Source organism: Tympanuchus pallidicinctus, unplaced genomic scaffold (genome assembly GCF_026119805.1).
Source record: "Tympanuchus pallidicinctus isolate F22 unplaced genomic scaffold, pur_lepc_1.0 scaffold12, whole genome shotgun sequence".
In the NCBI taxonomy this organism is placed as follows: Eukaryota; Metazoa; Chordata; class Aves; order Galliformes; family Phasianidae; genus Tympanuchus; species Tympanuchus pallidicinctus.
The window spans coordinates 3,927,037-3,953,531 of NW_026294637.1; the positions used below are offsets into that span (position 1 = coordinate 3,927,037).

General features: G+C 43.5%; 1 long non-coding RNA gene across 4 annotated transcripts in view; it reads left to right on the forward strand.

The window, feature by feature from the left end:
• LOC128075336 (uncharacterized) overlaps nucleotides 1–26,495 on the forward strand; it is a 56,949-nt gene that overhangs the window by 19,735 nt on the left and 10,719 nt on the right. The window contains exons 1-2 of one of the 4 annotated variants that reach the window (XR_008203775.1): nucleotides 863–1,511; nucleotides 1,706–24,713. The exons of the other annotated variants lie outside the window; for them this stretch is intronic. This is a non-coding gene — a long non-coding RNA (uncharacterized LOC128075336). Of the gene's footprint in view, nucleotides 1–862; nucleotides 1,512–1,705; nucleotides 24,714–26,495 lie in introns of those variants that run through there. 4 annotated transcript variants of the gene reach the window in all.

Sequence of the window (26,495 nt, forward strand, 5' to 3'; positions counted from 1 at the left end):
CTCTCTTTCCTGCAAGTTTGCAAATCAGCTGCAGTGAGTAAGTGAATCCAGGAACAGGAGAGTAGGTTAATGATCATCGTACACTGTGAGTAGGTGCATGCAAGCTATTTCTGTATGCAGATTATAAAACATACTTTATAGTCTTAAACCAGACCCAGCAAAGACACAGTTTATCATCTAAAGTCTAAGAATCGGGAATCTAGGATCCACAAGAATGGTTAGAAATTGGAGGTGGAGGAGAGGTAAAAAAGGGCACAAAAATAATCCCACCTTCAGGACTGTATCTGAGGCATCTTTCACACAGGGCTGGGGCAGTCCTCATTGGTTTGGCAATTTCTCCTGCCAGATCTGATCACCCTGAAACCACCTCGAACACAGACCTCAAACAGAAGGGTTGTTATTATTATTTGTTGTTATCTGCAGAATGCTGACAGCACTTAGAAGTGCCAGAGGATTCATGCCTTGGGTTTTGCTCTTGCAATAGCCAGGAGCACAGTCTAATTAGCCCTAAAAATGTCCATGATAGAGAACAGCCCTACTGACAGGGAGCAAATTAGGTCTCTGACCTAGCAAAGCATTTAACCATGTGCCACATATTTTAGTACATGTATCTTCAGATTAAGAGCTGGATGATGTAACCTTTTCTGCCTCTAATTTCTTTGACTGCAGTATGAAGTACAGCCCAACTTGCTTGCTGGGGAAGCCTTGCATACAGTATTAATCTGCTTTCTAAACTGACTCCTTTTGACTGGAAAAAAGATGAGGGCTTGCACCCAAACCAGAGGATCTTTGCCATTTACTCTCCTAGAATTTCCATAGGAAAACTCACCCCCTTGTCCAGCTGTCCACAGCAGCTGACGCTCAGAGTACCTTTAGCACTTCTGTGGCACAACTACTGCCCTGTCTTCTCAACAGTAATGCAGACCTTTCCATGACTACTGGTCATTTAAGAGACTCTTACTTCCTACATCACAGTCCTGTCCTTACACACAGGCAATACACAATCAGAGTCTTACAGCTATCTCAGCAAGAATGATAACAGGTCCTCCTTTCGTTTTGCTCCTTTGTGATCTGCTGAATCACTCTAGAATTCCTCGTTTTATTTCAGTAATAAACAACAAAACAAATACAACAGCAATGAAGAGCCTGGAGGGTGGCACCAACTATAGAGGATAGTGAGAACTACGCAGATTTATCTTCTTGGAGTTTGGAAAACAGCAGTTGACTCAGAGCATGATGGAGTCACCTTGCTGTCTGAGTTAACATTAACTTTATCATGTTCTGAGATGACTGTGGTAATGAGGACTTCATGAGGAGCTACATGACCCTCAAGGGAATTTTGAGTTTAAAGTTTAACCGTGTATCTTCTCATGTGATGTTAGAGGTATAAACCCTGCAGGACAGACTGGAAGCACGTCTGCTTTCCTTTCCAAGCCACATGATGACTTTGGTGGGTTGCTTCAAGATGGGTAGAACAGGTGGCTTAAGAAAGAAGCTCCAGCTGGAAGCTGGTGGGTGTTACATTTAATCTATTTGCATTCTTTGGTTCAGCAAGCCTCTGGGGTAGTGTGCCAGAAAATACCTGCTCTTTCCCCATACTCATCACTGGACTGTGCTAGTTGGTCTGACTGCACCTCTCTGCTCTTATCTCCTACATTTTATATTAATTCCAGCATCTGCTGTGTGGTTTTCACTGCTTTGACAGGGCATGGTACCATGGCGCAAAACCCTCTTTCTCTATCCTTGTCCCGTTGTGATCTCAAAGGCCCTGAAGCTGTACCTGCAGAGAGCCTGCATGAAGCTTGCAGGTGAGATATCTGCCCGTGGAGCCTGTGTGCCTTCCTTCATGTACATCCATTTTGCCTCTCTTGTACTGAGCTGGGAGGGATATGATTATGAGACAAGTCACAAACTAATCAGAGCAGGTTAGGGTCACTTTACATTCTGATGCAGAATTAAACCAATGAGGAACTTGATTGGCTCATGCTAAAATGATCATCATGACTGTTTCTCCTTTATTAGGCCTGAAGAGCCTAGTGATCCCATTTCTGAGTCAGAGCCTCAACACAGTTTTTCACACAATTCCCAATTAGCAGCAAAGAAAAAGAAAAGGCAGATAAGACTTCTGAATTACTGAGAGGGAACCTCAGTGGTTTGCACACCAGGGTAACAGCTCCTCCTGCAAGTAGAACCCTCAGTGGCATGCTCTTCTAACTGGAAATACCTGATATTTTCCTTTTTAAAAGTATGGATGCTATTTTAATTGCCAATTACTGATTAATAAAAGGAATTCAATAATACATAATGAAAATACCTTATAATATGAATTACATGTGGCCCAGCTTTACTGCTAAGTCATGCCTCAGTCACTGATTGGAATGGTTTATCCAAGTGCTTATCTTTAAGCCCCCAAATAATCCCACTGAACTCAGCAGTGGAAGGCACCCTTCAGTATTATAAACCAAATCTCCAGCCGTAGTATTTTACAATTTCAGTACCTGACAACCTAAGTGTTTGCCAACTGCAATCTTTCTTTCCATTTTGGCTGCTCTTGAGTGTATTATGTGACTCTAGTTTTACTCATTAAAGACTCAGATTGTGCTTGTTTTGTTAACAACCGTTAGGGCAGGGGTTCTGACTCTCAATTGGTACCATCTGGAAATGAGAAGGAAATTCCTTAGGATGAACGCGAAGACGAGGAAAGTCCTTACAGTTTCTCATGTCTGCAAAACTTGTCCCATTTGCAATAGCCAGATCTGACCTAGGAGCCTGCCTGCCCTTCCATTTCTGCTGGGAGCTGGTGGGAGTGTTTTCTTTCAAGAAAAAGATAATCGCCGTGTTGCCAGCAGAACTAGAAAATAATCATTTTGAAGTGGAAAGTCGCACAATTCCGGCTGCTAGCAAACCAGGCCTTTTTATGCAAATTGAATATCTTTGTTCCCAGTTTTTTCCAATCCTGCACCACTTGTTCAGCATTTCCTCATTTTCTGGCACTGGTTTCCATAGCTGCGTGCAATCACACTCTCACACAGATGCCATTCTGTGTTCAAAGCACTGAATGCTACAGGGCATATTAGTGTTTTTATGCTTTAGATCTATCTTTATGTAACTTCGGAGCTCATTAATATATACCATTTTGTGTGATTAAAAAACAACAACCTGGCACACGAAAAGCTTTGAACAGGAGAATGGATTGTAAGGAAAATGGCTTTCTTTTCATTATGCAGATTTTAAGCTAGACAGGAGATGTGCCCAGAAAGTTAGTGGAGTAGGTACTGGCTACTGCAAGGGAGTGATTCCCTGACTGCAGCCCTGCAGACTGCACGTCAGAAGAAAGAAACAGGAAAAATCAAATGCTATTTAACTGCGAAGATTTTCACATTATGATTTCAAAACAGTGGATACAAATGAATGGAAAATGTCCATGGCATTCGTCTTAAGGCTTTTTTTGTCTTAAGGTGTGCTCTTTTGCAGTGTAGAAAGACAGAGACTGGACTGAGATGTGCAGGTATGGGAATGATGGCCTCACTTTGAATATTGAATGGGCACAGAAAGGTGTAGAAGCTCTGGCTGTTGGTGAAGCACAGTTCTTCTACTTAGGTTACAGCCTGAAATGCTGACTCTAAAACTGTTGTGCCAGGAAGTATGCAGATGATGTGTGCCAGCACACAGCGCTCTAGCTGTGGATGTGGGTTGTGAAGCAGAGTGACGTGGGTGTTTTTCTGACCATCAGTTCTGACTTACAACTGCTTTCAGTCTAATGACACCAGCATGTCACCTGCTAGCCAAAGCACAGGCTGTTATAGCACTAAAAGCTGTGAGTGTCTCTTTCAGGTCCCTCTCCTTGACAATACTTACTGTCCTTCCAAGGCATCCTGATTACCTCCAAAAACACCTAATACTGACCTAATACTGTAGGTACATGTGGTTTAGATGGCATCACTCAGCAAAGCAGCAGGACAATCTCCCCACCCAGTTTGAGAGTCTATATTCATAAGGAGCAGCTTTCCAGAAAAAAAAAAAAAAAGATATATTTGGAGGTGGTTGGAATCTATTGATGCAGCATGGGCAGTGGGAATAATGTAAAATCTGGTGTATAACCCACTCAACGCTCACAAAACCCTTCTAGGAATGGTCAACCAAATCCATTTTTCCTGTCATATCTCTGTGTTAAGGGATACGTGACTTGAGCAGCAATGCAGCCCTTGGGCAGCTGGAGAGGTAAGGGAGAGAGCCACACAACCCACACAATTCTGCTTCCAAACAGCAGCTCCAAGCATTTTCCCAGTGCTGGGAAGTTTTGTTCTTCTCCTTTTCCTCCTGTGCGTTAAAAGGAAAGTACTGATTATATGGAACTATGGCAGCAAATTGCTACTAATGTATGAAATGAAAATCCACGCCTCACGGCACAGAGATCTTAGACAGATACTCTGCAATTACTGCCTTGCTACAATTTCTGCTGGGTGTTACTCAAACACAATACTGAGCACAGGTAATTTACTGCAGAGGTCATAAAAAATCTCATTAAACCCACATAATTTAAGACCAGGTAGTTTCCCAGCTCACGTTTTGGCTTGGCACCAAGCTGTGGGACCTGGCTGGGTGGCTGCCCACAGGAAAATTCTCCCTGGTGAGAGAAAAAGCAGTGGCAGTGAGAAGGGTGAGCTGTGTGCTATATAGCAGGACATGGAGGCTGACTAGCTGCACGTTTCTCTCACTGTCTTGCAGAAGCATGGGGATGTAACCAGCTGCTGAGAGTGCAGATTTGATGTGGAGAGGCTTAAGAACTGAGCTAGTCTCTCAAGTAGCCAACAGCCTGAACCTGATAGCCATTTATTTCCTGGGAATAGCAACCTCCACCCCCCCCCCCCCAAGGATTTGGCATTCTCTCCCATGTGATAATCTGTTGAATACTCTACAAGATATGGACCAGATTTCCTCCGCAGCGGCATCAGGTACTGCTGCTTGGAGCAGGCAGGGCCAGTTGGCAGCAGTGCAGGCGTCTCACAAATGTGCTGATGTAGCACTGACACGGGAGCTGCTGCCAGGGCCCTGCCTGCACAAGGGTAGGCAGGAATCAGAACTATCTTTGTGCAGTGTAATTTAGTGACAGGCCCAGCTGTCCTGACTCCTGTTTTTAGGTGGTAAATACCCCACACAGAGGTGCCACAACTGTGCCAGTCAGGGTGAATCAAACTCTCCAAGCAGCCACCACTGAGGCATTTTGCCTTCTCCAGCTAATGACCCGAGGTGTCAGCTGGTTGATGTAATAGGAGTAAACACATTTCCTATCATCCAGGTCTTTTACAGCCAGATGACACTCGGCATCTGAGTGAGGTGTCAGTCCAAGAAGAAATGCAGGCTCCCAGATCTGCCTCCTTGATGTTGGCCATGGCTGGCTGGAGCCTCTGCAGGGGATGGCATCTGTGTTCATCAACTCTGCTTCTTGCTGCCCAGCTCTGGGGCTGGGCCATGCTGCCTGACTGTAGCGGGAGCTGTGGTGGAAGCAGAAGCTCTGTGGGTGAGCCAGGAGCCTGGCAGGGGTTCCTGCATGTCTGGGAATAAACACACCTGAGTGACTCTAGGAAAGATGGTTCAGCCCAAGAGAGTGTAGCTACAGACACTAAAGAAGCCCAACAAAAAAAGCCCAGTATCGGCTTACTAACTTTTCTTCCAAGACAATGACAACACATTTTTAAAATGAGTTAATTCTCTTCCTGCAGCACCCTAGCACATCCTTTTTATTTTTCTCTGTAAGGCCTAGCTTGCCAATGGAATATTACAACTGAAAGAAAATACTTGATATTGATGGGGAAACAACACAATGACTTCAGATACCCAAGGAGAGATATTTGTATATACAGAGAGAATTTAACCTCAAAGACTCAGTTCACCTATTCATGTGTGATTTATGTTGCCCCAGGCTCCTAGGCAGAGTGAACACTGACACCCTTTGATGTTGAAAGAAGCCTAGTGACTGGCCTTTGGAGAGATTTGTGATGTCTCTATCAGCCTGTCAGTGGAAAACCAGGCAGCAAAGCCAGGCCCCCTGAAGATTTCAAGGCCTTGTAGGCAGAGGAATTGTGTAAGCATTTTACTTTCACCAAGTGCTTGAGAGGCTGAGCACAAACAGGCAGTCTAATTGAGTGGCTACAGAACACTGTGCTGCAGTCTGCATCTGCGTGGCTCTCCATGACTGATGCCCTTTTGGCCAGGGAAAGCGGCCAGCAATGGGTGCATTTAGCAATTGCATGTCCCTGGGTGATGCACTGTTTTTGCAGCATGGTGGAGACATGAGAACCCAAGGACAAGGCTTTAAAGTGAGGAATAAACCTTGCTTATTTGAAATGCAAAGCATTTTCTTGTAGTTGCAGATGGGCAGATAGGCCCTGCCCCTAATTACTGCTCATCTCTGTGGTATCAGATGTCAAGGGTTTTCAGTGGGATGAAATAGTCCTGAATAGGTTTGACATCCTACAAAGAAAAGGACGATACCAGAAGAAAAAAGAAGTGCCAGCAGTGCAATATGTGCTGTACAGCTCTGGCACAGGACCAGATCATGCACCAAGGTTAGCGATGGGAAGCAGGTGGCAGGAGGGACCACGGGCTGATGCTCCTTGTGAGGTGAATTCCCAGACAATGTGTTGAGCAACACTTTGGAAGACAGGATTAAAATTCAATATAATGCTGATAGATTGGGGTAATGACTTGAAAACAGTAACACATGATATAATAAAGACAGCTGTAGAATGGTTTACACGGAATTAAGGACTGCTGGCTAGGCACAGCAGGATCTGAGGATTACTGGGGATTATAAACTGAAGATGCATCTAAAATATGATGCTATTGCAAAAACAAACAAAGGACCAGTGCTCCATGGTTATATCGAGGATGAGAGCTCATTTGAATCAGATGTGTCCAAGATTGCAGCTCATCAGGAAACGTACAGAAATTGTCCAAGCAATTGGAGACTAAGACCAAGTGGGAGCTGCTATGTACCACTGGGCAAACACAGACTAAGAAATTGCCTTTGAGAGAGACTGAGGCATCTAGAGAGTGAATTTTCTATTGGTCTTTGAGAACTAAAAAGTGAAGCTGTTGTTAACTCAGAAACAGATGAGGAGATTGGGAAAGGACCCCAATGAACAAATGTCACTAAATGCCATGCCCTGATGATGCATTCTGCTTTACCAGAATTGTGCTTAGTCTGCTAACCTGTATCTTGTTCATTTTATATGTGGGGCAGTTGAATTAATTTTATTTATTATTATTATTATTATTATTATTATTATTATTATTATTTTGACAACCCAGTTCTGTTGGGCCACAATAAAGAGGGCAGGAATATGGGGATTAATTTCTGTTTCTCTCTGTCTGCATCTCTGATAAGCATTGTACCTGTAGCATTAGCAATGTCATTTATTGTCCTTTACTTGCACTTGTCCCTTTGGAAAGTCAAATGCTGGTATCATCCTTCCTTTCTTTTTCCTTGTGCCCTTCAAGTGAAAGGACTGTAAAGTCATAGGCTTAAAGGTTGTGAATGGAACATCTGACGCTGGAGAGCAGACATCCACACATTTACCTCAGTGGGAAAGTGGAGAGTAATTGTGGGTTCTGATTTTCCATGGAGCCTCTGTGGGGAACTAATAGTCTGGACTTGTCCTTTCTGAGGCCTAATTATGTCTCTCTGTCAAACTATAAAAACAAGAGTCTGTAGCATCACAAGGGAAAATGAAAGCTATTGGCCTGTGTTCTGCATTTAATAGGATGTCAAAATCTGAAGCACAGTCTGACTGGTTTTTGACTGGGGTTAGAAAAGAAAATGCAACTAATTAGGCTGTTCTGAATATCCCTCTTTGTCTCAGAGCTGTAGACTTGCAAACTGTAACGTACTGGGAGTCCCAAACTCTCTGATCAGTGCTGCTGTCTGGATGGGAGGGGTCTTCCCTGCTGATGGGATTCAGGCTCCACTTAAGCAACGTCACCATTAGTGAGGACAGTTCCCTGGGAAATGCTTTGTGCCATCCAACTTCTGTGTGTCAAGGAGACGGAAAAACAGAGCAAAGATTTCAGGAGTAAGGAGCTGGAGATGGGCGCTCCATTGGAAGCATCACACACAGTGGATGAAGTAGTGCTTTCAGCTTGCTTTGAAGATTATTTTCCAAAGTCTTTGACAGTGAAGAAAAATTTGGAAAGCACCTCGAGTATGAATTGCATGATGCCCTATATATGAACAATTAAGGCACTAATCACACTTTGGAGTCTGCTGTATTACATGTTAGTTGATGTCCGAGTGCCCTCCTCTGTTCTTTAGGAGTTAATTTGAGCATTTTTTTGCTTTTTTTTTTTTGCACTGAAGACATTTCTTGGAGAGAACTGCAGAAGTTACTAGTTCCTTTTACCTTTCCCTTGTCAGCTGCCCTCATTCTGAACCAATGCTACGCTCAGCTGGCTCCTCATGTTTTACAGATGAACTGAAATAAAGTGGAATTTGTCCCACTGTGAAATAAAGGAAGAGGAAAAAATAACTGTCTGCAAGATTTTTCATGCAAGTCCCACATCCTTGGTTTTGCCCTCTTTTTGACACAGAAATTTGATTGTCTTCCACTTAGACATTCTAAGGCACCTTTCTGGTTTTCATTCTTTTTTCTGATCTGACACTGGGTTAGTCAGGAAACTGCCAACTTTGCCTCACAGTCAAAATTAAACACTGCAATTCAAACTGAGAGGACATCAATGGGCAGGAAAAAAATGAGGTCTCAAAATGGTGTTTTTTGTAAATGTCACTTCTACAAGGTCTTGCACAAGGATTTGAGTTAGGAAAGCAGTCAATGAGTCTGCAAGAAAAGAGAAGGTCTTTCCAGGAGTCAGCCTAAAGAGAAAAAAAAAGAGTGGAAGAGAGAGTAAAAAGAGAATGAACAGCATAACCATAAGGAACTTAGGAAGCTGAGAGAAATGAGCACCTGGATCATTTTGGAGACTGAGAAAATACTGTGTGACAAGGCCTCAACACTTATGTGGAGATTTACAGCTGTTGTTTCCAATAACTGCACAGTGATTTCACCCACAAATAATAGTTTCTGCGGAGACAGCTAAACACTGCTGGTAAGTGTGCCTTTTCCCAGGTTGCCAAACAGACTTCCCAGCAGCAAAACAGACTCAAAGCAGTTTGGGCTCAGTGCAAGAAGCAGAAAACTGCTCACTTGGAAACCTTGTCTAGGCAGACCCTTCTTCTCTGGCACTGAACAATATCCACTTGGCAGAAGCAAGGAAAGCAATGGGACCTGACCATCACTTGAAAAACTCTTTAGCCCCTGGGTCTGTCCTGTGTTTCCAGTGCAGAACTGCTCTCCCTAGAGATGAGGGCAGGAAAACTGTCGCCTTTCTATGGCTTACTCAGTGTCTGAGCAGGAGCCAGTAGCTTCATTTTGGTCTAATCCCAAGATATACCCATGAAGGTGCTCATCTGGTGCCAAGCCTCTAGTCCAGGCAGGGACCAGTCTCACATTGTTTTCCTTGGCCCCTGAGGACAAGCTTCCCAAAGCTTATTGAGGAGCTACTTAGCTAAGACCTGTATCTGTATTTTTAGGAAAGTCTTTGAGAATGATCTTAACCTAAATGCCCATTTAAGCCTTACTGAACCGTGGTGGACGCGGATTTACACGAGCTTAAATAATTTCCTGATGCAAGCTGCAGCTCTAAGTTTTGGGTATTGTTTCCAGTTTAGCGATGGAAACCCTCTCTCAGCTTAAGTAATGTGTGAGTTACACAGCACAGGGAGAATGAAATGATAAATTATCACTTCTGAGAGAATAGCCAGTTTGTTTGCTGTCTCCCCATCAGATCCTTCCTACTGCAGGTGCTCACAGTGGTTTCTCCAATCAGCAAAAAAGCCTTCCTGATTGCCCCGTGCATAGCTTAGCCTGTCAGGAGCCACCAAAATCCCATATCTGAGCACAAAGGCGTGGGGCATTTCGAAGGTCTGACAGTTACTGAAATCAGAGACTGCAGTTAACATACAAGCCACTTACAAATGGAGGGCGGAATAATAACCACACAGCTTAAATTTAGCATAAAAAGTTATAAAATAGGTATTACGGTGGTTGGGGAGTTTGCATTTTTTTCATCTATTTTCATCCATACAGCTTAAAGGGTTGGAGGGGATGTGCTGTGCAAATAAAGGATTACTTTTACTTTTTAATCTGTGGCATGAAGATGACATAAAATCTACCCCTGTGAGTTGCCATGTAAATGAATCCAAGTCAAATAATACACAGGGAGCAACAAAGCAAACCAACCCAGCCTGCTCTGCAATACGGGTGTTTAATTTGTGCACAGAAATCCCAGGAACTGAAAAAAACTGGGGCCATTTCAAAATGCACAGAGCCATGCCACCCTCCTTCCCACAAAAGCTGATCTTTTAAAATATTTTTTAAATATACATATATTTTTTTAGGAGAGTGGGCAGGGAAGGAAGAAAGGTCAGCAAATCCGTGTTAGATGATAGCACAGATTCCTCAGCTACAAAACGCAAGGGCCGAGCAGAACAAAGAGATTTGCATTCTAAGTGATGCAAAGCAGCCAGCAGCGTTTTAATGTTGTGTTTGCTCTGTGATGTCTTCATCAGGCGCTCAAAGGCAGCGGCTCTGGCAGCCGTGGGTCCCTGTGAGCCTGTCAAACTCCGTTTCCATGGTTTTCCTTCAGGCAGCACCATCGGCAGACAGCACGGAAATGGACCCCTGCAACCTGTTTTGAACAGTGTCTCTGATGTAGGGCCCCAGAGCGGGCATCAAACTAGCAACAAGCAGCAAGAAAATAACAATTTTGCTTTTTGCAGGTGTCAGAACGGCAAACAAAAGGCTGTTTGTAGAAGATGCAACATCCCCTTTTTGTCCGTGTTGGCAGTTTAAAGTCAGCCGGGCAGCCGTTAAGGAGATTTTGGATGGGGTGTGCTGTGAGAAGGAGCTCGTCTTGAGGAATTCCAATTGTTACCTCTTGCACCCTTTAGCCTCACTGAACAGGGCCTTCTCCTCACTGAGCTAATAGCTATTAATGCTGTTTCAATTATTCCGTTTGTGTGAATGACCAGGGCTATTTTTTTTCAATCAATTCTATATATATACATATTTCCAGACAAAAAAGGCATGAGTCTCATTCCTCCTTACCTTGAAAAACACTCTTTCATTTAAATAAACAGTTCAGAACATGTTAAGCATTGGAAGCATTATTTCAGCACTGATAGAGAACAGTCTGTTACCTGTACTGGCAAGAATGGACATTCAGTGCTCGTGAGCTGTGCATGGTTACCTCGGAGCCTGCAGCACATGACCTTCACACTCAGCTCCTTCCATCACACATCCACCTGCTGGAGGTCAGCTGTACGGATGGCAGTCCAGGATTCTTGGTTCCTCTGAATCTCAATGTTTGCAGCTCCTTTTCAGAGTTCTATTAAGAATACATAACAGTGTAATTCCAATTCCTGATTTCATGGTGCCCACTACCTCAGAAACACAATCTTGTTCTTTTTAATGGAAAATATTGAAATGCTTGTGGTTGTGTTCCAAATAAGGGTGGAAACAAATAACAGGGGAAAAAAAAAAAGAAGTGCTAAGGCTCATGCAAAGCAGAGACACATTTTTCTGTACAGCTCTCAAACCAAAGCAATCTCGTTCATGGTCTGACTAAAGTTATCCAAAACACATTCAATAAATGATGTTTCTGTCCTCAGAGAACTCACTGGATGTTTTGTCACCTCCTACATTTTTCAAATACATTTAATACTTTACTCATAATTAAGGAGCTGGTTAATATTGTATTGTATCTGCATATGGAGCAGATTGAAGTTGCTAGGTGTGCTTAGAGAAACAATGCTGAGGAGCAGATATAGGTGATGTAACACTACAACTGAAATCCTAACCTCATCATCTGTTTAAAGGAATTCTCACAGTATCTAAAGAGAAAATAGGCTTGTAACTGAGAAGGCTTTCAAAGTGGTTATCATACATTGATTATTATTATTTCAGAGCTCTGATCTGCTAAATATGCATTTTTTAAATGAACACAGTTTGCATCTACAACACCGATTACATGAGAACAAGTCTAGGTACATCCATACTGACACTACAGGCAAGGTACTAACAGATACCAGTGTTGCTCACCTTGGCATATACGGTTCCCATGTTCCAAAAATAGCTAAATTGTTTTCCATCAATAGAAACAACACATTCATTCCAAATGTATTACTGTACAGTGCTGAATTTGCTCTGACTTACTCAAGAGCCAGCTGTACAGCAGAACGAACATTCAATGAAATGAACAGTGGCTGGCATGAAGGGAAGGGGTGAACAAGCCACAGACTCTAGCAGAGATTTCTTTTGATCAAAGCAACTGTTTATGACTTTTGTTCAGTGTCTCAAGATGAAAAAAATATGTCTGTGTCACAGTATAGACAGAAGCTGGCAGCTGTAGTATGCCTGTACTATTTTTAATGAATACTGTTGTTTGCAGGGTACTAGGTGATCATACAAAACATGGCTTTGTATTGTTTCTCAGTTAGCTGTAAGTGGTGTGGGTTAAAGCAAACAAACAGGAAAAGCAGAACCTACTTCACTGAAGAATGGTTTGGAACCACACACTTGTATAGCAGGGCAAAGGGCACATGTCTGGGGAATCACTGGAGGGGACTGGGAGCAGTTGCTTTAAAACTCCAGGCTTTAAAAATATATATATGCATGTTTATGGTATTTATGGATGGGTACTGGGCTGGAGAGAGGAAAGGATGCCTAAGCAGAGCTCACCTTGTATTCTCTCCATTGTTTAGTGAATGCTATTGTCAAATCAGGAGATCTGCAGATGTATTTATTTTGGAATAGAGTACTTTGTTCTGTTTTGGATTAAACCTTTCCAGAGCTGCACTTGCCACTGCTGCAGGCAAGACTTGTAAGCTGCACTGAGCAGTGTGGTGAAGCAGGCTGCAGGCATAAAAGGGGAGAAGCCACCATTGACACCAATAGGAAGAAACTAAAGGGAAGGCAAAAAGCATCACTGTTCTGTAATAAGATAATGCAGAGTTACCCCAACAGATGGGCAGGGAGAACAGTGGGCTAGGGAGCAGGTAACACCCTTAAGGCCTATCACAGGATTACTAGTGATTCTGTAGGGTGCATTCCCATTCCCACACTTTGATTTAGCAACACAGCTCTCATCATTACCATCACTCATTTTATGCCATTCTTACTTTTCAGGCAACTAGAGGAAAGTTTTTTATAGGAGAAAAACAGCCTGAAGTCTTACTCTGCCAGTAAGCAGGAATTTATCATGTAAGAAGTCTTTCTAGGCTGTCACATTTATATTATTCTTCGGAGGCCTGGTTGGGAAAGGTGACAAATAAAATCAAAAAGGACAAAGAAGTTAGCACAGCACAGTGTGCAGGAGATAACCTAAGCAGAGCAAGTAGACTGGATGACACACTTGGGGTGAAACAGAGGTGGTAAAATGTAATTTTATCTCAGCATTTTCTTTGGCTGACTTCTGAGTCGCCAACATATTAATGGCTCATCCCCTAGCAACTACAGAGCTTCCAACATGCAACTATTCTTTGGTCATAAAGACAAAAAATGGTGTTCGCCAGAACAGAGCTACCCCATTCTGGGTTGCTGACAACAGTCCCAGACTGTCCATATGCTCTGCTGCACTCAGAAGTGGTAAAGCAACATTTTTGCTCCCACTAGGGCTGGTGGTATCCCTGTGGTTGTTATTGTTCCCATCCAGACCCTCTACTGGTTCCCAGAGCTCGCACCCGTTCTGTTTCAGGCTGTACTGATAGCAATGTCACAGATCCTGAGCGCGGAGCAGAGCGAACAGATGTAGCTGCTGTCGCTTCCCTGCACACCGTGGCAGGGCCTGACTCACTTCATTCCTAGAAGGGCTCCTGTGGGATGGCTGTGGAGTGGTTTAAGTGAAAGGCAGCACGGCTGCTCCTGTGGGGCAGGTCTGGGCAGAGGTGGGCAAGTGGCCCCACATCCTGCAAGGAAGTACAGACCTGACACCTTTGGGGCTGTGGCATCTAAGAGTAATCTTTTCTTCTAATGGGGTGATTATAATAGATGAAATGAGGAGCGAGGAGTGAAGCAGCAAAGGACTAGCAGCTCCTTGACTCCCCCAGGGGTCAGGCAGGCAGTTCTTGGTTCCTCAAGCATGAATTCAAGGCTCTGGAGGTTTTGGTGCAAATTGAGTAAAAAGTTCTTATGGTGCAATTTAGCATCGCTATTTCTGCACAACTTCACAGTACTGTTCTTGATTAGCTTAAGCCTACGATGCCATTTGAAGGGGTGATCCCATTTTATCCCCCATCTCTCAGACTGACACTCCCATCTTGTTAAGCCCCAACCAAATCTAGTCATGGAATGGATTGCATGGCTGAATAAATGTTGATACATAGGTTGAATGGGGAAGTAATGCTGTTGGCAACCTGGCCTCAGGTCAGCTTAAGCTGACTGTAAAAGTGCACCCTTGGCTGGCATAATCTAATTCCCAAGTGTAACTCTGTGTTAAACAGCCTGATATGCTAAGGCTTCCAGCAGAAGTCTTTGATATTATGCTGTCCTGGGGAATCCTGATGCATTGGACAAACTCAGTTTGGTCAGCAGAAAAGCTAAACTATTATTTTCTACTTAGGTAAAAAGCAGCAGAGGGAGAAATTCACTGTTCTGACTCCTCTCCTAGAAAGACAATCGTGGGCAAAATACCAGTTTCTTTCTAGTGTTAAATCCAGTATCTTCTAGAACTAACTCCTATCACAACTTATAGTGCTTTCAGGGAAGGATACTCAGTGCTGCATGCCTTCTTTAGGTAAGGATTTGCATGTTAATCTGCACGTTCTCTGCCAAGGCACTTCAGAGACTTCATTATCTACGTTATCACTGTTATTCTCCTCCCCAGAAGCCAGTCTGACCTTAAAAAGAGAGGTAAATATTTTAGCTTCTTTTGCAGAACTGAAGTGATGCTCTGCTTGTTTTTGAACTTATTCCCACTAAAATAACCAGCTCGAAGAGGCACTTTCAGCTTCTTGGGGTAAAAACTTCCCTTTTACTAATAGTCACTGGCTCTGTTCTTTAATTCACAAGAGACTCTTCCCTCCCCTGCTTGCATGTTAGCATCTTCAATGGAACAGCTGTGTCATTGCTGAAGGGTGTCAATCTTGCCCTAACACCTTATTGACACCTAGAGTCAGGGAGGCCCCCATCTTTTCTGATTTAGGCAACTTCTCTGAAGTTTCCTTCTCATTTCCTATCAAAAAGCTTCCCACCGTAGTCTGACCTGCAGATGTAGCCACAGCCTGGCACCATGCACAATAACAGCCTGAACTGCAGCAGCAAGGTTTGAAATGTTCTGCCTGCATCAGTCCTAGCGATTATAACCTAGAGAATAACAATAAAAATTCCCTAACAATGTCAAGGGACAATAAGCCACAGCTAATCAATGAGCACAATACCTACAGCACACCAGAGCCCAGAATAGAAACTGCTCCGGCAGGTGGGACAGCTGGCTTGAATTTTTATTTAGTGGTTGTGAAAGGCACCGTGGCTTTCAGTGAGACAAGAACAGCACTGACAGTGACAGATCCCCCATTACATTGTGCCACTGAACAGAATGAGCCACTTCAGCAGATACAGTTCATTTTTCTTAAGAGTTCTGTAATGGGTTGGAATTAGTGTAACATTTCTTTTTTTTTTTTTTCTTTATAAATTCCCATTACCTACCAATGCTCTGGACTTCCCCTTCAAAGGTCACCTTGACTTTCTGGAGGCCTGGGAAGTTGCTGTGACTCTAGAAAAATCCAGGGCAAATTTGCATGCTGAGCTGACTGCCTGCACAATCTGTCTTAAAACAGCCAGCACAGCAGTGGGTGCCCTGGTCAGGATTTCTATCATCCCTCACCAATGCTGGGTGCAAGGTAATATTTCCCAGACACAACCTGTTGTGCAATGGAAGGTCTATAGGAACACCCTTCCTTTTATTTCTTATTCTTTTACTCTCCAACACTAAACGCGATGTACACATTTATCCTGTGTTCAAACAGCTCTGTGCTGAAGTTCGGAACAAATTTTCCTCCAATATCAGTGGAAAGAGATTAAAACCACTGAGCCCACTGAATGTTTGTGCTACTTTGTAGGGGCTGTGGATGACCCAAGAAATCTCAATCAGTGGTTCCTAGCAGGAGACAGTAAGCAGTTAATCAACACCAGTTGTTCTGGCCTGCTCCTGGAGTCTCTGTAGCAGAGTGGTGGCCACCAGAAGTTGGCTCTGAGTTGCCCACTGCTAATAGAACCTAAATTTCCCACAGAGCCTAAGCATTTGTGACAGTGGGAAGCATTTATTAACAAACTGCTCAGCAGATGAAGATGGATACAGGTTTTTTTGTTTGTTTGTTTGGACTTGGAGTAGGTCCAGAAAAAGGAGACAAATGGAGTCATAAAAGAAATGTAACATCTTATGAAGTGATCCACTGGTCTTACTTCTCCAGTACTTCAGAAGGCAGGTGAGTGCAGCAGGGTCTGGGTACGGACCTGAGAACCAACATGTAGGAGCTGTTGCAGGACTTGAACTGACCATGACATTTTAATTCCAGTTTAAGTGGATTTACCCAAATGACTATGATTATTAAATTTGTTAGATCAGTCAAAACTGGGACGATACTAATAGGCAATCTGTGCCCAGAAATCTTTACCTAGCAGTCAGTATACAAGACTCAATTGTAAGTAAGTTATATCCTAATTTGAAGACAGATGTGCAGACTATGGGTGTCAGTTAATTTCAACTTGACTCTCAAAAATCCTGCATTATTCCCCTTCAGATCCACCTTCTGTGAGGCTGCGATTCCAAACATCCTGCTGCTTCTCCAAAGCCATCAGCGGATTTCTCCTGGGCCTGAACTGGGCCAATGACATTTTCAGATAGGCTTGGCCAGATGTAGTCGTTAAAAAAACTAGGCCAACGTAGTGTGTGCTGTTAATGAAAGAAACACAGACCCCAGGGGAGAATATGAACATCAGGTTATTTGGCCACCAGCTGACTCCTTATCAATAAGTGCTGTGGCAGAAGGCAGAGCTGTATTATGCGTGCTGAGAGGGCACTGTTGCAAGCACAGGCACCACACTTGGGATAATAACCTAGTCTCAAAATTATGGAACCCACATCAAAGCCATACATGCCTGGCACCCAATTTTTTTCTTTTTTTTACTTAGTTCTGCTTTTGACATCACACACAAACAACAAACCTAGCTGACTTGCACTGTGCTGAGCCCTGGGAGCTGGAGCTGCCTGGCCAGAATGGCTGCAGGACCAGGACTTGCGTGAAAGCAGAACCTGCTGGCTGGGTGTGCTTGCCCTGAGTCACTCTGATATGATCACAAGCTACAAATGATTATTTTCCCCTCTCATAAGCAGGAAGAGTGTAAAAAACTGGCTAAATATTTGACCTAACCTAAAATGAAAGAAGAATATATTCAGCCTAGAACTAAGTGTGCTTTGGGAGCCTGCTTTGTTCGCTCTGACCAAACTGTGTGTCCAGAACTCGGAGCCAGACAGCTAAGACCCGACTGTTATTTAAAGGATTGGTGGGGTCACAGCAGCCTGAGCCTCTCGGGTCTGAATTAATCTCCTTGGTGAAGCAGCCTGCTCACACTCAGCTGCATGTGCTCACAGGTACATTTGTGTAGAGCAATGCCATCCAGTGGTTGCTCAGCTTCATCACAAAGCCACTGGCTCCTTCCTCAGGGACATTCTGAGCTGAAATGTTTCTGCTCTGTTCCCAGCCAAGGCAGTCCTCAGATACTGAAAGACTGTGAAAGTGACTGGCTTGATTGTTTCCAGCTTCTTTGTCCTTTTTCATGTAAAAATGAGGTATGTTTTAAATAGGAGCTACTTGATAATGTTGGAAGATGTTTTGGGGAATAATATTGTATGTACGCAGTCCAAATATACAAAGTTATGATCAGGCCTGAATTTTGGTGTAGGGAGCAACTACATGGAGACATGGAAAATTACACTGATTTCTAACAGAAAAATGCAGTCTTTGAAAGAAACTTTTTTGCTGGCCTAATCCCAGGAGATCCTGAGTTTGTTCACTGGGACATTTTTGCTTGAGGATGATGCCTAGAGATAGGGATGTACCACAGCTAAGCTGAGCCTCTCTCCATTAGCCTAACATTTTAAAGAGCCGTGAGCATTAAATTGAGGGGCATTAAATATATCTGGTTGCATCCCCTCTCTTGCCTTCTCCCAAAGAGAGAAATGTTAAAGCCCCACAGGGGCTAAATTAAGATGTCAGTAGTTTTTGCCTGTTGCACTCCCCAAGTCAGACATAATCGCATGGCTCTTGACAAGGACACTTTATCATATTAAATACCATGGTTGGAGCTGGAGCAACTGTTCAGCTTGCCGAGCATCACCCGGCCTGCTGGACACAGCCCGTCCCCAAGGCACTCAGTAACAACTTTCCACAGGCTGCAGAGCTGCACTGCAGAGCCTGCTCTCACTGAGGGGCTGCCCTTTGCAGCCAGGCACTGTACCCCACAGGTCTGACCCTCCTTCAGGCCTCAGCCCCCTCGTGTTCCACCAGGTGCCCACGTACTGCTGCGTTTCAGAGCAGCGTCACTCCTGCTCTGTAGTACAAATTCCAATCAGGCGTGACAAAGCCCACTGGGTGCTGCTGACAACAGGTGTCTCATTAAACATCTCTCAACCTTACAGGCATTCACATTGACAAGAACCAAACTCACACTCAATCACAGCTTAATCACAGCCAAACTCTATTAACAAGTCATACTAATTACCAACTTCTAACAATTTCTCAGGTTCAGAGGCAAAATATCCTTTCTTTATAGATGAAAACAGACTCGTGATACTCCAGCTCTGGCCATAATTAGGTCCTTTTAAACAAAACAAGCCAAAAATAAAAATCCAGACGGATCCCTTCGTGATAATGGTCCTGAAAGTACAGTTGTACAATGACATGTTTTGTTTGTTTTAATTTTGTATCTGCTATGTTGCCCACAAGGGTCCAATTAGCTTGTTACAGATGCTTGTACCAGTTTTATCCACTTGTCTTTTTTTATTTTTTTTAAGAGGGGTAACTTGTAGCACAGATTGCTGGCCTGCAGGCATCCAGAGATCAACAACCAGCTTTCTGTGATACCAAGCCCCCTGTGAAACAGGCAGTCCTTACTCGCAGCATTCATAATGCAAAAGGTAAAAATGAGGGGAGGGGAGGGAGGGGTTTGCACTGGATTTTGGATTTTTGTGAAATACTCTGGTGTGTTCAAAAGTGGCCTAAAGATGGCAATTCTGCCATGGCTTGGAAATTAAAATGCAGGCTTTATTTTTAATAGCATAAAGTGCTGCCTTGCAGTAAAATACACAGCTCTTAAGTTGTGGCTTTGAATTGTGCGTCAGTATTTATTCTTGTCCCCTGTTTTAGCACACATGTAATTCTGCGTTAACTGGGATGCTTTTCTCCATTGTGTGGCTGTATTGAGTGCCCAAGTACTCGAGAACTCACTTGTGAATCGATATGCTCACAAAAGGGTACACATAAGTAACAGGACGAGTCTGACTTGAACTGACAGTGGGGGTATCAAAGTAAGGGCTAATGTCTCATCCTTAACTCATGCTGTTGCTGGAGAGGAAAAAAAAGCAACAGATTGAGTTGGAGGCTAACAAGATTTCCTAACATTTTCGGAGCAGTGTTGTTCAAGGAAGAAAGCCTCCTCCCAGTACCTGCTATGCAAAACCCAGGAGGTAGTTGTTCATGGGTTTAGTTCATATTTGCTTTTCCTCTCCTTTATTTTAAAAGGAAGTTTTATTTCTCATGAAAGATTACAATGACAGCTGAGCAGAGAATCACCATCTTGAGCCTTAGTTTTGTTATGTAGTATTTAGTATTATTTTTACCTCAGGAGCAGGTAGTTTTATTTCTTCAGTGAGGCAATACAGGATGAACACATCAGGATGCCTGAAACTCCTGGGACAGGTTTGCATTTCCCAAAGGAGGGCTGGTGTGATGTGTGTGGAATCCCAATTTGGTTCACCTTGAGGTTCATGACCTGATGTGGCAGTTCCATGGAGCCACAGGCAACCACAAGGAGCTGTAGGAAGAAGCAGAATGGCACTGGGAAATGAACCTACCTTCACCCCCCTCAGCACAGCCCCATGAGCACTGTCCTGCACTTGCCTGTGGTGCTAGAGCCCAGCTGTGTGACCCCAGTGTGATGAGCAGTAACACAACAGGTAACAGTATTGGAAGGGGAGAACTCAAAAATTAGTACCTGGCAGGAGCTGGATGGCTTGGTTTTAAGGTTCAGTGTTGAAGGCTTCATCTTGTAAGGACAGAGTGTTCTCATCGTGACACTGTCATCCTCCTTCATCCCAAGGCTGACTGGATATGATGAAGTGCGCAGGCCCTGCATAGAATGAAACATAGGAGACTGTGGAGCAAACCACTGCTTTTCCAGATACCATGCATAATACAAAGCAAAACTTTTTTTTTGTAGTTTCCAGGCTGAAGATGGATTGGCACAACATTTCATTGCTCATCAGGTTCTGGCATGAGCTGGCTGAGGTATTCCAAATGCAGTTCAGCAAGGAAACATACCACAGAGGGGTGGGATACAGTTGAGTAAAGCTGCTGGTGAGTAACAGGGAAATCCTGGCGAGGGTGAATGTGGGCACATATTCTACTAGATGGCACAGAGAGTCTTATCTTTACTGGTGCAGCAGCACTGGTACTGTGGAAGTGTCACCTCTAGTGAGGGTCATTAAAAATAGGAGTGGTTGCAGTGGCCAGAATAGCAATGGCAAGAGGCACCCGTCATCCCAGGGTAGACGAGTTTCTGAGGCTCTCACACAGGGAGAAATAGAAGTGTATGGCACAATTCTGTTTGAGTAGCAAGAGGAAAAATGAAAGGTCTCAGTTCAAATCCATAGGCAGGTTAGGAGAACAGGAGAACCACGACAACATCTGTGCAGTGCTCCGTCAGGGGAAAATGGAGTTCTCTGCCTAGCCATAGTCTTGTTCCTCCTCATAGCAGGCTGCTTCAGATCAGAGCAAAATAGGCTTTTTTTTCCTAGGATTTGCCAGATTGAATTTGGAAGAGGCCAGCAGTGTCTGATGGAGGCTGCAAAGATTAGTTCTGGTTCCAGCATTTCTTCAGCCCAGACACAGCAGCAAAGTGCAACCACAGGGCTGATGTCATCTGTCTGCTTGGGGAGGGCTTGCAACCAGCAACAGCCCTTCCTACTTTTGAACTTTGCAGTGGAGACTTCTTTGTTCCCCATGGATTTAGTGTTCCTGAGGTTTAAAAAGAATAAATCAGAACAATTGGAGCTTTACTATTCTGTAGAATGGCTGCTTCTGATCAGAAACTGAAATCCCACTCCGTACTCCTCCAGTGTGGAAATCTGTCAGGTAAACAGAAATCACCTCATAAAAGCTCCTAAACAGCTCTGTTTTATATTTTAATTGAGGAACAGAACATTTTAAGTACTTTTATTGGGTGGCGCCTGCTGAATGACAGATGTCCATGGCGGAGTATTGCTGAGCACACTTTCATAAAACAGGGCAATTCCTTGCTTGAAACATTTACAATTAAAGGCTTGATTGAATAACGAGTTCTGTGCATGGAGCTCATTTCTGCACTTGTTTGTGCACCTGAATCAGGCTGGGATTGTTCGGGAGGTTGGATATGAGGTGTCAGTTGCTTTGTTCAATGACCAAATAGTGCTCATGGGCACAGCTGGAAATGTGCCTTTGATTTTTCACCGATAGAGATAAGGTATGCTGTGCTGTGCTGCACTGCGAGACTTACTCACACCCTCACTTCAGCTGGGAGGCTGAAATTACATGTTAGGAACAATCCCAGTTTGTAAACAGGCAGAGATTTTAAAATGAACAGTAATCCTTAGTAGCTGACAAAGTCTTAAGTAATTTCTGCTTTATTTTTTATTTAACTCCTGTGACCCTTATTACTTTGATACCCGAGAGCTCTCTTTGATACCCATGTCTTTGTGCATCGATTCTCACAATATCTAAAGGAAGTCAGGCCAGCATTAGTATTATTTTATCCGTCTGTATTATTTTATCCAGGGAACTGAGGCTTGGGGAGATCAGTGACTTGTCCAACGACATTCTTCAAAAAGGGGTCCCAGTGCTCTAAACACATGACCTATCTTGGGACAGTATTTATGATTTTGCCTTGTAGAAACACTCAAAGCATGGAACAACCAACAGCAGAGTGGATGACAGGGTACAAACTGCAGACTTTCATTCTAGCAACTCAGAGACTCAAGTTAGAAAGGATTTCAAGTTACACCAATACTGAACTGAAAAAAAACCCATCTCTAACCTGCTACCAACATGAAGTTGTCATGGCACAGAAAATCCTAACAGTGAACGCCTAAACATAGGAAAAAGCCCCCACACCTCTTTGAAAACTTGAATCCACAAAGTAAATCCTGTCTCAGCAGAAGATGTGGGAACAGCAGAAGGCAAAATGTGTCATGCGAAAATCTTACTGGATACAACGCAGGACGAGAACGTGCAAACTGATGCAAAATTAAATGCCATCAAACAAGATAACACATATACCAGCACTGAAGAAAATGCACAGCATGCTCACGAAAAAATATTAATTCCAAGGGGGTCTGAGGACATCTAAGCAGCCCCTGGTGACTCTATTTTGCCAGGAATATGGAAATTTCCAAAAAAGGATGCAGGAAGATGCTGCAGAAATTAAATGAGGAATAAATGAAGTGTAAGGACCGGTCAGTTACAGAACTAAGTGTAAGATGTGTCAAACCCAGCCCCAGTATGGAAAAAAACAAAGCAGGTACTGAGTGATTAGTTTGTCTGCTACTAAAAAGTGACCCTGCTGTTCATCTCTAGGATACCATCTTTCCTTCTTCAGCACGCTCTGCAGGCAGTGATTTTCAGGAGTTGCTGGTTTGCACATCCAAAGTAGGTGCATCTCAGTTCAGGGCAAACAAAATGGTAGAACAGCTTTACTTGCAAAATCTTTGTAGATGGGGGAATATTCTCTGGTTGAAAGGAAAAGGATTGTGATTCAGAGGCTGGTGTGAATATGTAAGGGGCTCAATATTTAATAAAGCACACCTTCTTCGTGGCATGAGTGACTGAGCTCATTCATGCTCAACATCCTTGAATTTTATTGTGCTACTCCACATTTAAGCGATAACACAAATCCTTCTGCAGATCTAAGAAGGGAGGAAACTTTCACAAGTTTTTTACTGGATACTGACAGTGATTCTGGCAATAGGCTCAGCTGATCAAAATCCTTTATTCTGAGCTGTGGAGGAAGATGCTCCTAAATTCTTCTGCTTTGTCTTTGGAAGGCCAATGGCTTGTGTATTCCGGTGACTCCCCAGATCTCCCATATAAATCAGAGAAGACAAATAAGTTGTAACTACTGTAGTGCCTCCAAATTCTCACAGTCTCCATCACAAGCTTTCTACTGATGAAAAGTAGTGAGCCAGACATATTTCCACAGAAAATCTTGGTGGGCCTGTCCAACAGCAGCCAGAAAAGCAAGATGCCTCTTCAGAACATGGGACAGCTGTGGTTACAGTGGGATTACAGAGAATGACAGACAAAGTGAAGACAAGTACAAGCAGTGCAAGAAAAATGAGACCCAGTCCTGAGTCCAGAAACTGTTCAGTGTCCCTCTGCCTTCTGCTGGCTGCGAGATGGTCTGGAGATTTCTAGAAATCTTATTCCACGTGCCCCACTCCCAGTGTAGGAGCAAAGAGCCATTTCCAGCTACTTATAAACCCAGCATAGTGGGAAAAATAAATCATGTTTTGGGGCTGTTATTCTCTAAAGAAAACAAGTGGCCTAACCCTGTACATACAGTCACGACACAGGAGTTAGGCTGAAGCATGTGCTGAGGGAGGAGATGAGGATCTGGCTTGCACAGCTGCCTTTGAGCAGGGTCAAGACAATCTCACACAGGGCACAACTCCGTTAGTTTTGTTCTGGTCTTTCTTTCTTTTTTTTTTTCTTTTTAAGAGCATTAGCTCTTTTCTAAAAATGATATTCTGCTGTGAGTGGGAAATGAGAACAGGCCAGTCCAAAGGGAAAGAGTGCAATGCATCGGCTGCAAGCCTAAATAAATACTGAGGTCTGAAGATGCCTGGCTCAATTTTGTTTTACAGAGTTTCATTTCATGAATCTTTCCCTTTCATTGTTAACCACTCACAGCTGTGATACAATGAATAATAATAATAAAAGAAATGTATTCATTATTCATAATAAAAGTTCATATTTCTTGTAGAAATGATATAATTGGTGATCAGGAAGTACAACTCTCCTAAAAGTTACCAGGGCTTCTTAAGTATAAGCACAGTCCCCACATGCCCTGTGTTCAGGGGGACGTGTTTGTTAAGCCTTGGTGGTGGGCTGATTTGGTGTAGCAGAAATACTAACTCATGGCCCGAAGCAGTGATTGAGCACCTGGTGGGAAGGCAGGGCCAACCCAGGGAGCTCAGGTGCATGCAATGCAATGCAATGCGATGCAATGCAGCTGAGCGACCAGAAGGGGTGGAGCCAGGATCCACCTCTTTCCAGACCTCTTTAAAGGTTGGCAGGAGAGACACAGGTAGCTCACTGAAGACTCCTGCCTATGTGAGGCCTTCTGAAGGTAAGCATTTCCATTTACTTCTGCATCTATGGCTGCTGTTTTTGGGCCTGTCCTCCATTGATGCAGTTAAAGGTTTTGCGATACTGCTATCCTGCAGCAACAGCTTTGGCTATGGAATTAGCATTCCTTGACTGTGCCCCATTGAGTGTGATGTGTGTTTCCATGAGGATGCAGCTAGGGCCTGAGTTAAAGCATAGCAAAGTTGAAGCTTTGGGGAATCTGGCATGTGAAATGTTCCTGGGTTTCTTTGACAATGAAAATAATGAATCTCTTTGCCATATTCCCCAGGTGTTTTCCTAGATGTCTACTAGTTAGCCCCTTGCTTCCTGCCTGCAATTAGCACTTACATTGTTGCAAAGGGAGATGAAATTCACTCTCTGCCATTCTCCTTCAGAAATTTCTCACGCCTTTCCTACTGGGTGGGAATATGAGCTGTGGGTAAGGGGAAATTCTAGTAGTGGAATTAGATTTGCAAGCAATCCTATCCCTCCTTGTCTCTTCTATTAGATATTGGTCCTCATCATGGTGTGTGAGCACGGAAGCCCACAAACAGGATTTCTTTCAGCAAAGATCCAAATTTTCACGACTTCGTTCTGCCCCTGGAATTATAGAGGCACAAATTGGTCTACATGCATTTCACACAGGGTAACTGCAGCTGGATAAGTGCCTGCTATTTTGGTGAAGGAGAAGGGTGAGTGTAAAGCTGGGAGTACATGACCACTGACCTTAATTAGAGAAGATAAAAAATGTTGAAACATGATTCCTATGAAAACCAAGGAAGGTCTTTATCGCAGAGTGTTTCCACATGGATGCCACTGAGAAGAGGTCAAGTGTTTTCTATATACTTTAAGTAAACAGCAGATTGAGTTCATAGTCTGGACTGGATTTGAACAGCCTCTGTATTCTGCAACATCATAATTGAGTCTTATGTACTTAAGATTTGATTGATATCCACCAATGTTATTACCTGAGATCTGCCAGGAAACACAGAGGCTATTAAGAGCTTGCTAGTGAAGCTATGCCTAGTGTCAATATGGCTAACCCCAGGCTGGGACTGGGTCCTGGGCTCTGACTTTAGCAGAGGAAGAACGATGGTTTCTCTTAGGAGTTGCTGTTGTTGGCTTTTTCTGATAATATATACCTTCAAATCTTTCTGTCATGTAAAAAATGCCCATAATCTGTAAAATTAAACTTGTTGAATGAGAAATGAGTTGCATGTCAGGAACAGAATGCTTCAAATAAGGCAGTTTATTTACGTGCCACTAATGAAGCATATCATGCCATGTTAAGATATCAGGCAAAAAATTCTTGTGTTCCTCCTTGCAGTTATGCAGGTTAAGGTTATGAAGGTTAAGACAGCTGAATGCAGTGGCTTTGTATCAAAACCAACTCAGTCTCCCTACCTGGAAATGGGATGACAACTGAATCACAAATTGCAGTCTTATATCTGCAGACTTAGCTCTAGTATCACTTATATTATCAGGTAACAGCATTCATCACAGATGCTCCACATTCCCTTCTTGTCTTCACTAGAAGTCCTGTTTGCAGATAGGGAAAAGAAGTCACAGAGCAACAATCCAAGTCCACACAACCCAGTGGCAGACCATCCTGAGCCCCCAGTTCGACCCAGCAGACCTAATAACTTCTACAGCTATTACAAGCAGGAAGAAAGGGCAGGAGTGTGCTTAGGGCCTAACTAGAAACAGATGAATCACTGGAAGTATCCCTATCCTTCACATGAGGACTGGAAGTATTGGTGCCCAAATTATTTAAGTGTATTGC